This window comes from Petromyzon marinus, chromosome 76 (assembly GCF_048934315.1).
Source record: "Petromyzon marinus isolate PM22_M1 ecotype Great Lakes invasive population chromosome 76, UKy_Petmar_22M1.pri1.0, whole genome shotgun sequence".
Taxonomy (NCBI): domain Eukaryota; kingdom Metazoa; phylum Chordata; class Hyperoartia; order Petromyzontiformes; family Petromyzontidae; genus Petromyzon; species Petromyzon marinus.
The window spans coordinates 2,809,978-2,822,998 of NC_133742.1; positions in this window are offsets into that span (position 1 = coordinate 2,809,978).

The following is a 13,021-nucleotide window of genomic DNA, read 5'->3' on the forward strand; positions in this document are numbered from 1 at the left end:
AGGCCTGGTTGTGAGTGCTGGGGGTACCCACACTCTACCCCTACACCCCAGCACCACCACACACACACAGGCCTGGTTGTGAGTGCTGGGGGTACCCACACTCTACACCACCACCTCAGCACCACCCCACGCGTCCTGCAGGTTCTGCTGATGTGTGAGCAGCGTCACAGGAGTCTCACAGTGGCAGAGGTGTTGTGATTGTGGGTTGAGTGGTGACTTTAAATAAGTGAATGAGTGTGCAGCGTGTGAGTGTAACAATGTGAGTAGAGAGACGATACTCTTTGGTTCTTTCCGTCAAGTCACGTTGATAGAAAATTAATAGATCACGACGTTTCGATCGCAACACAAGCAACCGTCATCAGGTGAAACAAGCGCACCAGGAGAACTGCCGACGTAGGAGAAAGAGCTGCTGCAACAAGAGGTTATATTGGCTTTTGGTGGGCCGAGCTAGAGAAGGAATTTGAATGTCAATGTGAGGCTCCAGCAACCGGAGGTTGTGCCACATGAGAAGTTTAGCATGTCAATGTCAGAGAACCGGGCAAAAGTATAAAAAAGTCAGCAAGAGATACACATGGAGAGAGAGAGACACAAAGAGACACACACACACAGAGAGAGACAGACGGTACCTGTGCCTGACACCACTGCAATCATTGAAGACTTGGTCAAACAGGGATTGAATTCTGATGTGCCAACTTTGATGAGGCACTGCCTTACCAATACTTACTTCACCTGGAATGTTACATTCTACAAACAAGAGGAAAGTACCCCAACGGGTTCTCCCTTATTGACAATGGTAGCGAATGTTTTCATGGATAAATTTGAGACAGATGCCATCCAGACATCCACTCTACGTCCGTCCTCGTGGAAGAGGTACGTAGATGACACGTTCGTCACCTGGCCACATGGCCTGCCAGCTCTGAACCAATTCTTCAACCACATCAATTCCATACACCCAGCCATCAAATTCACCATGGAGGTGGAAAAGGATGGCAAGCTACCATTCCTAGGTGTTTTGATTGAGAAGAGACCAGATGGCTCGTTGGGACATTTTGTCTACAGGAAAGCCACCCACACGGATGCCTATCTAAAGCCTGACTCCCACCACCATCCAGCCCAGAAGAATTCCCTCATCAAAACACAACACCATAGGGCCCATTGAATCTCCCACCATCACCACCTAAAAAGTGAACTGGAACACGTACACCAAGCTCTCAAGATGAATGGATATTCGGACTGCACAATCCGTAAAGCTGTCACCCCAACATTGGGAGAGAACCACCTGAGGGCCCAATTAAAACCATCACCTTGCCATACATAGCAGGAGTCACCAAAATATTTTTCCAAAATCATGAGCAAGCACAAGATCCAGGTCCAATTCAACACAGTACGTAAATTTCGATTTAAAGCTTTCGTGACTGCAATGATTAATCTTCTTTGGTTCTTTCGGTAAAGTCACGTAGAATGATAATAAAATAATAAATTGATAAAATAACACAATAATATTCTCACGACGTTTCGGCCACAACACAAGCGGCCTTCATCAGGTGAAGGGGGCGAGACTGTCTGGTAGGACAGCGCTGGAGTGAAAGAGCCACGTTCAGATATGGCCTTTAAGCTGTGTGAGAGGAACAAAGCGCCTTGACAAAGGAATTAGCATATAATTTAGCATTTAAATGGCTGAATGATTAGCTTGTGACTGGTCACAGAAATAGCTATGTTAAAAGTTAAAGCATACACACCCGCAGAGGCACCCATTGTTAAAGGAATTAGCATAGAATTTAGCATTGAAATAGCTAAGTTAAGGCATACACATCTTGACAATGGAATTAGCATAGAATTTAGCATTGAGATAGCTGAGTGATTAGCTTGTACCTGCTGCAGAAATAGAGCTTGTACCTGCTGTAGAAATAGCTACGTTAAAGTCAGAGCATACACATTCACCGAGGCCCTTAGTACAAATCAAACAGGAGAATTTAGCATTGAAATAACTAGGCGAATCCAGTATTGAAACAACTGAGTGATTAGCTAGTGACTGGTCACAGAAATGACTACACATCTGAGCTATTCACAGTACTATATAGTGAACCAATAAAAACTAAAATATAAATAACCTCAATGTTATCAATAAACTCTATATATTCTCCAATCAGCTAAGCTACCAACAATAAGTCGTTATATATCACAATGCTATATGGCGAAAAAATGGGTGGATTCTTACCCTCAACTTTAGAAACACGGATAGCTACGGGCCCTGTTCAGACGGACGAGTTCATCCATGGTTGGAACAGAGGAGGGGGAGAGAGACAGCTGCGAGGCGCTGTTATACTCCATGTTGTAAACCATACCATTAACCGTGGTGTGAGAGGTATTAAGAGTCAATGCCAGCGAAAGAGCTGCGGTCTGAAGGTCATCGTAAAATACAATTAATTAAGAACAGAAATGATTTAAAACATATTTCCAGTGGTTACTAAGCCTGAATCCATCTTCTCGGTTGAAATTGTCTCTGTGCTTGTATCTGTGAATGGCCTCATGAACGAATCTCTCATGGTAGCCGGTTGGTTTGCAAAGAACCTCCGTCTTGGAGAAGTCAATGTCATGTGAGCCCACTGAATTATAACAGTGATCTGCCACAGCAGAGGAGTTCGTTCTACCTTGTTTCAAGTCTGCTTTATGTTCGCGGATGCGGTCCGAGATATGTCGTTTGGTTTCTCCAATGTAGCTACTACCACAGAGGCACTTTAGTTTGTAATCGCCCGGGTACTGTAGGTCTGGAACGGCATCTTTTACAGATGGAACCAGATCACGGATTTTATGTACTGTGTTGAATCGGACCTGGATCTTGTGTTTATTCAGGATTTTGGAGATCTTTTTAGCGACCCCTGCAATGTAGGGTAGGGTGATGGTTTTGAGTGGCTCCACAAGAGGATCCTTCTTCAGGACTGGAGTGATGGCTTTGCGGATTGTGTAGTCGGAGTAACCATTAGCTCTGAGAGCCTGGTGTACGTGCTTGAGTTCACTGGTAATGTGTTCCTGGTCGAAAATGCATTGGGCTCTATGGTATAGTCTTGATGAGGGAGTTCTCCTGGGATGGATGGTGGTGGGAATCTGCTTTCAAGTAAGCATCTGTATGGGTAGCTTTCCTGTAGACAGAGTGGCTCATTGAACCATCAGGTCTCTTTTTAATTAGGACATCCAAAAAAGGTAGCTTGCCATCTTTTTCGACCTCCATAGTAAATCTGATGGCTGGGTGTATGGAATTGATGTGGTCGCAGAATTGGTCTAGAGCAGGCTGGCCATGTGGCCAGATGACAAAGGTGTCATCCACGTACCTCTTCCATAAGGTCGGGCGTAGAGTGGCAGTCTGGATGGCGTCAGTTTCAAAATTTTCCATGAATACGTTGGTTACAACCGGAGATAGGGGGGAGCCCATTGGGGTGCCCTCAGTCTGTTTGTAGAAAGTTCCATTCCAGGTGAAGTATGTGTTGGTTAAGCAATGTCTCACCAGGGGGGGTACATCAGTATGCAGTCCTTGATGAACCAGGTCTTCAATGATAGCAATGGTGTCAGGTACCGGGACTTTGGTGAACAAGGACACCACATCAAAACTGACAAGCAGGTCGTTTGGGGACAGGGAAATGCCTTTGATTGTCGATACCAGGTGAGTAGAATTTAGTACCGCAGAGGTGGTTTTTCCAGTGAAAGGTCGCAGTATATCAGCAAGAAAACGTGCCGGTTTGTAGGTGGGGGAGCTGATAGTAGAGACGATGGGACGAAGGGGTGTATCTTCTTTGTGTATCTTTGGAAGGCCATATAATCTTGGTGGTCTGGCAGCAGAGGGTTTCAACGAGAACTGTTTGATCTCATCAATTAATGCTGTTGAATCAGAGATGATTTTGTTCGTTTTGGTGACCAGGCTGTTGGTGGGATCTCTTTTGATTTTTGTATAGCTGCCATCGTTGAGTAGTTCTTGAATTTTGTTGTTATATTCTGTTTTGTCCATGATGACAGTGGCATTGCCTTTGTCGGCTGAGAGGACGACAATATCATCCCTCTTTTTTAATTGAGATAATTCAAAACGTTCGTCTTTGCTGATGTTGCTGGGTGGCAACTTAGCGTTTTTCAGATCTTGCTACATCTGCAGAGATGTGACTCAAGCCCTTGAGTGCAACGTCGACATGGGCAATGATATCATTAACCGGTAAGTGTCTCGGTGTGACAGCAAAGTTTAGACCTTTAGCTAAAACGGATTTCAGACCATCAGAAATGGAACTGTTACTGCGATTAATTACGACTTTGTTGACGTCTATCTTTTCGGTGTGTGGATCCGATTTTTTGCTGGAGAGGTGATTGAATTTGGAAATCAAATTGTCCCTACATTTGTTCGACATAGTGGCAGCCGAAGAGGTAGTCATATTGTCTACATGTTCCCAATCCGATGTAGACATTGTTGCTGTCAATTTTAAGTGTGATTTGTAGAGTGTCTTGTCTAATTGATCGAGTTCGGTGCGTGTAAGTCTGATTTTTTCCGAGATAAGAGCGAAGCTAGTTCTAGCTAGAATTCGTTTTGCATTGAGAGAAGTTGCAACAGCAGAGGTTAGTGTAAATGCGGTTGGTATTACCTTAGAGTCGCGGCATCTCTTCAGAAAGGTGAGAGACTCGATTAGTTGAGCCTTCTTATCCCGAAGTCTGTTGAATGATCTTAAGGATGTGTGGAATCCCTCCCCGTAGAGGCGGTTAAATTTCGATTTAAAGCTTTCGTGACTGCAATGATTCATCTTCTTTGGTTCTTTCGGTAAAGTCACGTAGAATGAGAATAAAATAATAAATTGATAAAATAAAATAACACAATAATATTCTCACGACGTTTCGGCCACAACACAAGCGGCCTTCATCAGGTGAAGGGGCGAGACTGTCTGGTAGGACAGTGCTGGAGTGAAAGAGCCACGTTCAGATCACGGCCTTTAAGCTGTGTGAGAGGAACAAAGCGCCTTGACAAAGGAATTAGCATATAATTTAGCATTGAAATGGCTGAATGATTAGCTTGTGACTGGTCACAGAAATAGCTATGTTAAAAGTTAAAGCATACACATCCGCAGAGGCACCCATTGTTAAAGGAATTAGCATAGAATTTAGCATTGAAATAGCTAAGTTAAGGCATACACATCCGCAGAGGCACCCCTTGACAATGGAATTAGCATAGAATTTAGCATTGAAATAGCTGAGTGATTAGCTTGTAACTGCTACAGAAATAGCTAGTCAGAGCATACACATTCACCGAGGCACTTAGTACAAATCAAACAGGAGAATTTAGCATTGAAATAACTAGGCGAATTTAGCATTGAAATAACTGAGTGATTAGCTAGTGACTGGTCACAGAAATGACTACACATCTGAGCTATTCACAGTACTATATAGTGAACCAATAAAAACTAAAATATAAATTACCTTCATGTTATCAATAAACTCTATATTCTCCAATCAGCTAAGCTACCAACAATAAGTCGTTATATATCACAATGCTATATGGCGAAAAAATGGGTGGATTCTTACCCTCAAATTTCAGCACCACGGATAGCTACGGGCCCCGTTCAGACGGACGAGTTCGTCCATGGTCGGAACAGAGGAGGGGGAGAGAGACAGCTGCGAGGCCCTAGTATACTCCATGTTGTAAAACTATACCATTGACCGTGGTGTGAGAGGTATTAAGAGGCAATGCTGGCGAAAGAGCTGCGGTCTGAAGGTCATCGTAATAATACAATTAATTAAGAACAGAAATGATTTAAAACATCTTTCCAGTGGTTACTAAGCCTTAATCCATCTTCTCGGTTGAAATTGTCAAGGGGTGCCTCTGCGGATGTGTATGCCTTAACTTAGCTATTTCAATGCTAAATTCTATGCTAATTCCTTTAACAATGGGTGCCTCTGCGGATGTGTATGCTTTAACTTTTAACATAGCTATTTCTGTGACCAGTTACAAGCTAATCACTCAGCTATTTCAATGCTAAATTATATGCTAATTCCTTTGTCAAGGCGCTTTGTTCCTCTCACACAGCTTAAAGGCCGTGATCTGAACGTGGCTCTTTCACTCCAGCGCTGTCCTACCAGACAGTCTCGCCCCTTCACCTGATGAAGGCCGCTTGTGTTGTGGCCGAAACGTCGTGAGAATATTATTGTGTTATTTTATTTTATCAATTTATTATTTTATTCTCATTCTACGTGACTTTACCGAAAGAACCAAAGAAGATGAATCATTGCAGTCACGAAAGCTTTAAATCGAAATTTAACCGCCTCTACGGGGAGGGATTCCACACATCCTTAAGATCATTCAACAGACTCCGGGATAAGACGGCTCATCTAATCGAGTCTCTCACCTTTCTGAAGAGATGCCGTAATAGAGCAAGGATGTTTTGCCACGTCACGTGAAACACCTTCTGTTTACGTGACAACCCTTACTCGTGTCGGGTGGTGGCGGAGGGTTTCAACGACACATTTATACATTTACGCGATCCAACCCAAAAAAAAGAACCTCTATTATTGACGACGTTGTTAGTGTGTGCAGTAGCGGGGAGCGGTACTGTAGTGGTCAGCCCACTGTGCTCGCTAACAGCGCTTGCACCCATTCATCCTGTCAAGGCTACACGGGTGGGGGGTGTTTGTGTGAGTGATTTAAAGCTGGTCGTGACTGCAGGGATTCATATTCTTGGTTCTTTCGGTAAAGTCACCACCACGTAGAAGAGAAATAATAAAATAAAATAAAAAAATATTATATTCTGGTTTTTTTATTTTTTTATTTCCCTTCTACGTGACTTTACCGAAATAACCAAGAATTTGCGTGAGTGGTCAGGGGTGGTTCTTTTGTTCTTCTCGTTCCGCTGAGCAGATTTGCTTTGGCGATTTATTTATAGTTTTCAGTTTTCAGTTCATTTTGGTTATACCCTGTGAGCCATCCGGCTCTTGAATCGGGTGCAACCGCAACAAACCAAAAAAAACAAAAACGCGAACAAGACAAAAGCATCTTAAAGTGACTTTGTGTTGACTTTGTGTGACTTTGTGCAAAACAGAGAAGCCATTAAAAAAACATCAAAATATTCCTGAAAAAAGGCACCGTAGACCAACGCTGTGTGCAAGAAATCCCAATGGGATGCAAGTCAAATAACAACAACAACAACAACCACAAGACAACTTAGATTAAGGCCGTCAGTCTAACTCCGTACTACAGCAAAACAAACATGTCCAAACCAAAAAAACGTTTTGAAATCACCAAAAAATAAAGCCATAATTGCAACGTCACAGTGATCATAGGGACCGTGACCGAATTTTTGTAACAATAAACTACATAAATAATATTGGTCGCGAAAGCCTACGTGTTAAACTAAATAACAAGTAACACCAAACCCTAGACTCCTAGAGCCACAGCTGTCTGCATGAGTTACTTCACGTGAGCTGCGAGTCCTGCGGGTAACAGCAACACGCGCTGAGATCACTGAGCGACTCAACTGGGGACACCACGTCACCCACGACCCCCACGACACCCACGACACCCACGACCCCTACACTACCCCCACACTACCCCCACTGCCCCCACGACCCCCACACTACCCCCACTACCCCCACTACCCCCACGACCCCCACACTACCCCCACGACCCCCACACTACCCCCACTACCCCCACTACCCCCACTACCCCCACGACCCCCACACTACCCCCACTGCCCCCACTACCCCCACTACCCCCACTACCACCACTACCACCACACTACCCCCACTACCACCACGACCCCCACTACCCCCACGACCCCCACTACCCCCACCACCCCCACGACCCCCACTACCCCCACCACCCCCACGACCCCCACTACCCCCACCACCCCCACGACCCCCACTACCCCCACCACCCCCACGACCCCCACTACCCCCACCACCCCCACGACCCCCACTACCCCCACACTACCCCCACGGCCCCCACTGCCCCCACCCAGGGGCGGGGACTCCCCCACGGCCACTCCCCACCCCGCCCAGCCTGTTGGGTGGAGGCGTTGCTGTGACGAGCTGCTTTAATTCTCACCGCAACGCCGCCTCTGCGTTACGTTGTGCTCACGGAGACTTCCACGATTGGAACGTTCCTCGGGCTTCGGAAGAGCGTGGAGGGGGATTTAGTTATTTTTATTTTATTTATTTTATATATTTATATCTGTGAGAAGATCTGGAAGCCGCAGTGGCGAGCAGTCGGGGCCCAGCGGCCGCGGAGGCCACGGGCTACCTGCCCATCGCCACCGCGTGCTGGCACGGCAGGGCTGAAGCGGCCGCACTGGCTGGAGCGGCGGGCACTGAAGAGGACTGCCCAAAGGATTTCTAGAATCGACGGCGTGGTGGGGAACCTTGACGCTCCCGATCAGGCGCGGCCGCTCCCGCGAAAGCGAGGAGCCTCGGGCTCGCCTGGAGGCGTCGCCGGCTGCGCGCTCTGTAACGCGGCCTAGCGTGGTGGGGGACAGCCTCGGTCTCGCCTGGAGGCGTCGCCGGCTGCGTGCTCTGTCACGCGGCCTAGCGTGGTGGGGGAGAGCCTCGGTCTCGCCTGGAGGCGTCGCCGGCTGCGCGCTCTGTCACGCGGCCTAGCGTGGTGGGGGACAGCCTCGGTCTCGCCTGGAGGCGTCGCCGGCTGCGCGCTCTGTAACGCGGCCTAGCGTTGTGGGGAGAGCCTCGGTCTCGCCTGGAGGCGTCGCCGGCTGCGCGCTCTGTCACGCGGCCTAGCGTGGTGGGTGACAGCCTCGGTCTCGCCTGGAGGTGTCGCCGGCTGCGTGCTCTGCAATGCGGCCTAGCGTGGTGGGGGACAGCCTCGGTCTCGCCTGGAGGCGTCGCCGGCTGCGCGCTGTCACGCGGCCTAGCGTGGTGGGGGACAGCCTCGGTCTCGCCTGGAGGCGTCGCCGGCTGCGCGCTCTAACGCGGCCTAGCGTGGTGGGGAGAGCCTCGGTCTCGCCTGGAGGCGTCGCCGGCTACGTGCTCTGTAACGCGGCCTAGCGTGGTAGGGGACAGCCTCGGTCTCGCCTGAAGGCATCGCCGGCTGCGCGCTGTCACGCGGCCTAGCGTGGTGGGGAGAGCCTCGGTCTCGCCTGGAGGCGTCGCCGGCTACGCGCTCTGTAACGCGGCCTAGCGTGGTGGTGGACAGCCTCGGCCTCGCCTGGAGGCGTCGCCGGCTGCGCGCTCTGTAACGCGGCCTAGCGTGGTGGGGGACAGCCTCGGTCTCGCCTGGAGGCGTCGCCGGCTGCGCGCTCTGCAATGCGGCCTAGCGTGGTGGGGAGAGCCTCGGTCTCGCCTGGAGGCGTCGCCGGCTACGCGCTCTGTAACGCGGCCTAGCGTGGTAGGGGACAGCCTCGGTCTCGCCTGGAGGCGTCGCCGGCTGCGCGCTGTCACGCGGCCTAGCGTGGTGGGGAGAGCCTCGGTCTCGCCTGGAGGCGTCGCCGGCTGCGCGCTCTGTAACGCGGCCTAGCGTGGTGTGGATAGCCTCGGTCTCGCCTGGAGGCGTCGCCGGCTACGCGCACTGTAACGCGGCCTAGCGTTGTGGGGAGAGCCTCGGTCTCGCCTGGAGGCGTCGCCGGCTGCGTGCTCTGCAATGCGGCCTAGCGTGGTGGGGAGAGCCTCGGTCTCGCCTGGAGGCGTCGCCGGCTGCGCGCTCTGTAACGCGGTTGGACGCGTTTTTTTACCTACGTGACTTTACCGAATAGAACCAAAGAGTAGGGCACCCCCCCCAGTTTCCTGAAGATGTCCCCCCAAAAAGGCGGAACGTTGAGTTTGAGCCTCTGGCAGCGTAAGTACCGGTGGGGCAGATCCTCCCTGGCACCGCAGGAGATGCACCAAGTCTGTTACCCCCCCGGCGAGATTGGGCTGAGCCACACGGCCGATGGCAACGTGCCAACCTCCACCGGAGGTCACCGCAGCGTTTGGCTAACGGGAGAGACTCTGCACGTTCGAAATGGTCTCTCCGTTTTGTGTCGTCCGGTAGCTCGGCCAGGTGCCCGGGAAATCAGCCGCGCCTCGACGCAGCCACGTGCAGAGAGAGCGCTGTGCTTGGGACACTATAGTGAGAGAGAGAGATAGACCGGCTGTTGTGTTTGGGACACTATAGTGAGAGAGAGAGACCGGCAGCTGTGTTTGGGACACTATAGTGAGATAGACCGGCTGTTGTGTTTGGGACACTATAGTGAGAGAGACCGGCTGTTGTGTTTGGGACACTATAGTGAGAGAGAGAGAGAGCGGCTGTTGTGTTTGGGACACTATAGTGAGATAGACCGGCTGTTGTGTTTGGGACACTATAGTGAGAGAGACCGGCTGTTGTGTTTGGGACACTATAGTGAGAGAGAGAGAGAGAGCGGCTGTTGTGTTTGGGACACTATAGTGAGATAGACCGGCTGTTGTGTTTGGGACACTATAGTGAGAGAGACTGGCTGTTGTGTTTGGGACACTATAGTGAGAGAGAGGGAGACCGGCTGTTGTGTTTGGGACACTATAGTGAGAGAGAGAGACCGGCAGCTGTGTTTGGGACACTATAGTGAGAGAGAGAGACCGGCTGTTGTGTTTGGGACACTATAGTGAGATAGACCGGCTGTTGTGTTTGGGACACTATAGTGAGAGAGAGAGACCGGCTGTTGTGTTTGGGACACTATAGTGAGAGAGAGAGACAGGCTGTTGTGTTTGGGACACTATAGTGAGAGAGAGAGACCGGCATTGTGGTGTTTGGGACACTATAGTGAGAGAGAGAGACTGGCCGCTGTGTACACCACAGGTCCACTCAGCAGTAGCAGGGCCACTAGGGGAGAAGGGGGGGTCTAGATGGAGGTGTTACACACAGCGGTGCTGTAACATCCACGTTTACGCTGACGCAGCATCAGTGAATAACACTACAGAAGCTGAGCCGTGGCACTGGAGTGACACACATTGGACCAGCACAAGTCCACTTACGTTGAAAATGATGAATTTTGCACCCGGCCCTGCTTCGCCCTCGGCGAGATTCAGATGTCTTGTGAGACCTGTTTATCACGGTTTTACTCCAACTCGGTGGCGAAAACTTGTCAGTGGAAAACCACCAGGGCCGTGAGGGCCCTGGGCTGGCACGGCTCGGCTGTGCCAGTGGGAAAGGGGTCTGAAGGAGACCGCCCCCCCACGTGTGCTGGGTGAGTGCCTCTCGGTGCGAACTCACGCAGGAGGGAGATGAACGCCGCTGCGTCCAGGAGCCACTTCATGGTGCCTCCGTCTCCTGATGAACACGGAAGGGAGTGGTTCATCGCATCTCTCGCTCCACTCGCCGCCAGCGGTTAACCCTAAAGTCTATTAAGGTTACACAGTGTAATTTATCATCCCCAGCTCTTGGTGGGGTGGCGCCCTATCGCCCCGTAGTGGACAAACCGCGCCTGTACAGACCCACACTCATAGAGACCCACAACTCAGAGAGACCCACAACTCAGAGACCCACAGAGATCGATAGAGATCCATAGAGACCCACACTCATAGAGACCCACAACTCAGAGAGACCCACAACTCAGAGACCCACAACTCAGAGACCCACAGAGATCGATAGAGATCCACAGAGGCCCACACTCATAGAGACCCATAACTCAGAGACCCACAGAGATCGATAGAGATCCATAGAGACCCACACTCATAGAGACCCACAACTCAGAGACCCACAGAGATCGATAGAGATCCACAGAGGCCCACACTCATAAAGACCCACAACTCATAGAGACCCACAACTCAGAGACCCATAACTCAGAGAGAGCCACAACTCAGAGACCCACAGAGATCGATAGAGATCCATAGAGACCCACACTCAGAGACCCACAACTCATAGAGACCCACAACTCATAGAGACCCACAACTCAGAGACCCACAGAGATCGATAGAGATCCACAGAGGCCCACAGAGACCCATACAGAGACCCACAGAAACCCACAGAGACCCATACTTATCGAGATGAATACTAAAACTAAACTTGATTTTAACCAGGTAAGGCCCCACTGAGCTATGTGAGCTCTTTTTGACCCCTGGCCATCACAAATGATAGCTCAACGAAGTGGCTTATCGCGTAGAAATGTATAGCAGCAGCAGCAGTGCGTGATGTTGATTCTAAATGTGGAGGGAAAAACCGGAAGACGCAGAGAAAAATCCACGCGACCATGGGGAGAGAGACGCAGACTCCAAATATACAGCAGGCGTCGGGGCCGTGATGGAAACCCACAATCCCTTGTATACCAGGCGAGGTGGTTAACATCTCCTAGCCACTGTTGATGAGAGAGAGAGAGACGCAGACCCAAATATACAGCAGCAGCAGGCATCGTCAGAGTCGGGATCGAACGCACGACCTCCTGTACACCAGGCGAGGTAGTTAACATCACCTAGCCCGTCTAGTGGTATTTAGTGAATGCATTTTGTCACCGGGGGTTGGGACTTGGTGGCCCCAAGGAATGTTTGCGTCAGCTCAAGTTGTTCCGCGTGCCACACACTGCAGACTGCACCCACTTTAGTTCTCAATCGTTAAAACATTTTTACAATGTTCATAAATACATCGGGATTGATGAAACAAAGTTGTAACTTAACGTGCCCCGTGCTTAATTTTGAGTTTTCGATTATTTAACCTAAAAAAAAAATCTGGCCGTGTCTCACACCCCCCCTAACCCCCCAAAAAAGCATCTCTAGCACCCCCAGGGGGAGCATAATACGCCCCAGGTAAAAAAAATATATATAAATGCCTAAGGCGCATTTCATCCTAACATCCAAATGCATGAAAAACAGGAAACAAAAACAGAACCAGGGCCAACGGACCAAACTACCGACTCCGATTGCCGGATTTCGAGTGACGAGGCATTCCATAGCCAAAGAGCACAACCCTAGAGACCTGTGGGTCAGTGCTGAGCAGTTGCGGATCAGAAGGTCTTAAGGACCTCGATGCAATATAAAAAAAAATGTATTAGTTCCTGCAAGTAATGTGGGGGTGAGCCCCTTTAAAGCCTCATAGGTTAACAGCAGTCTC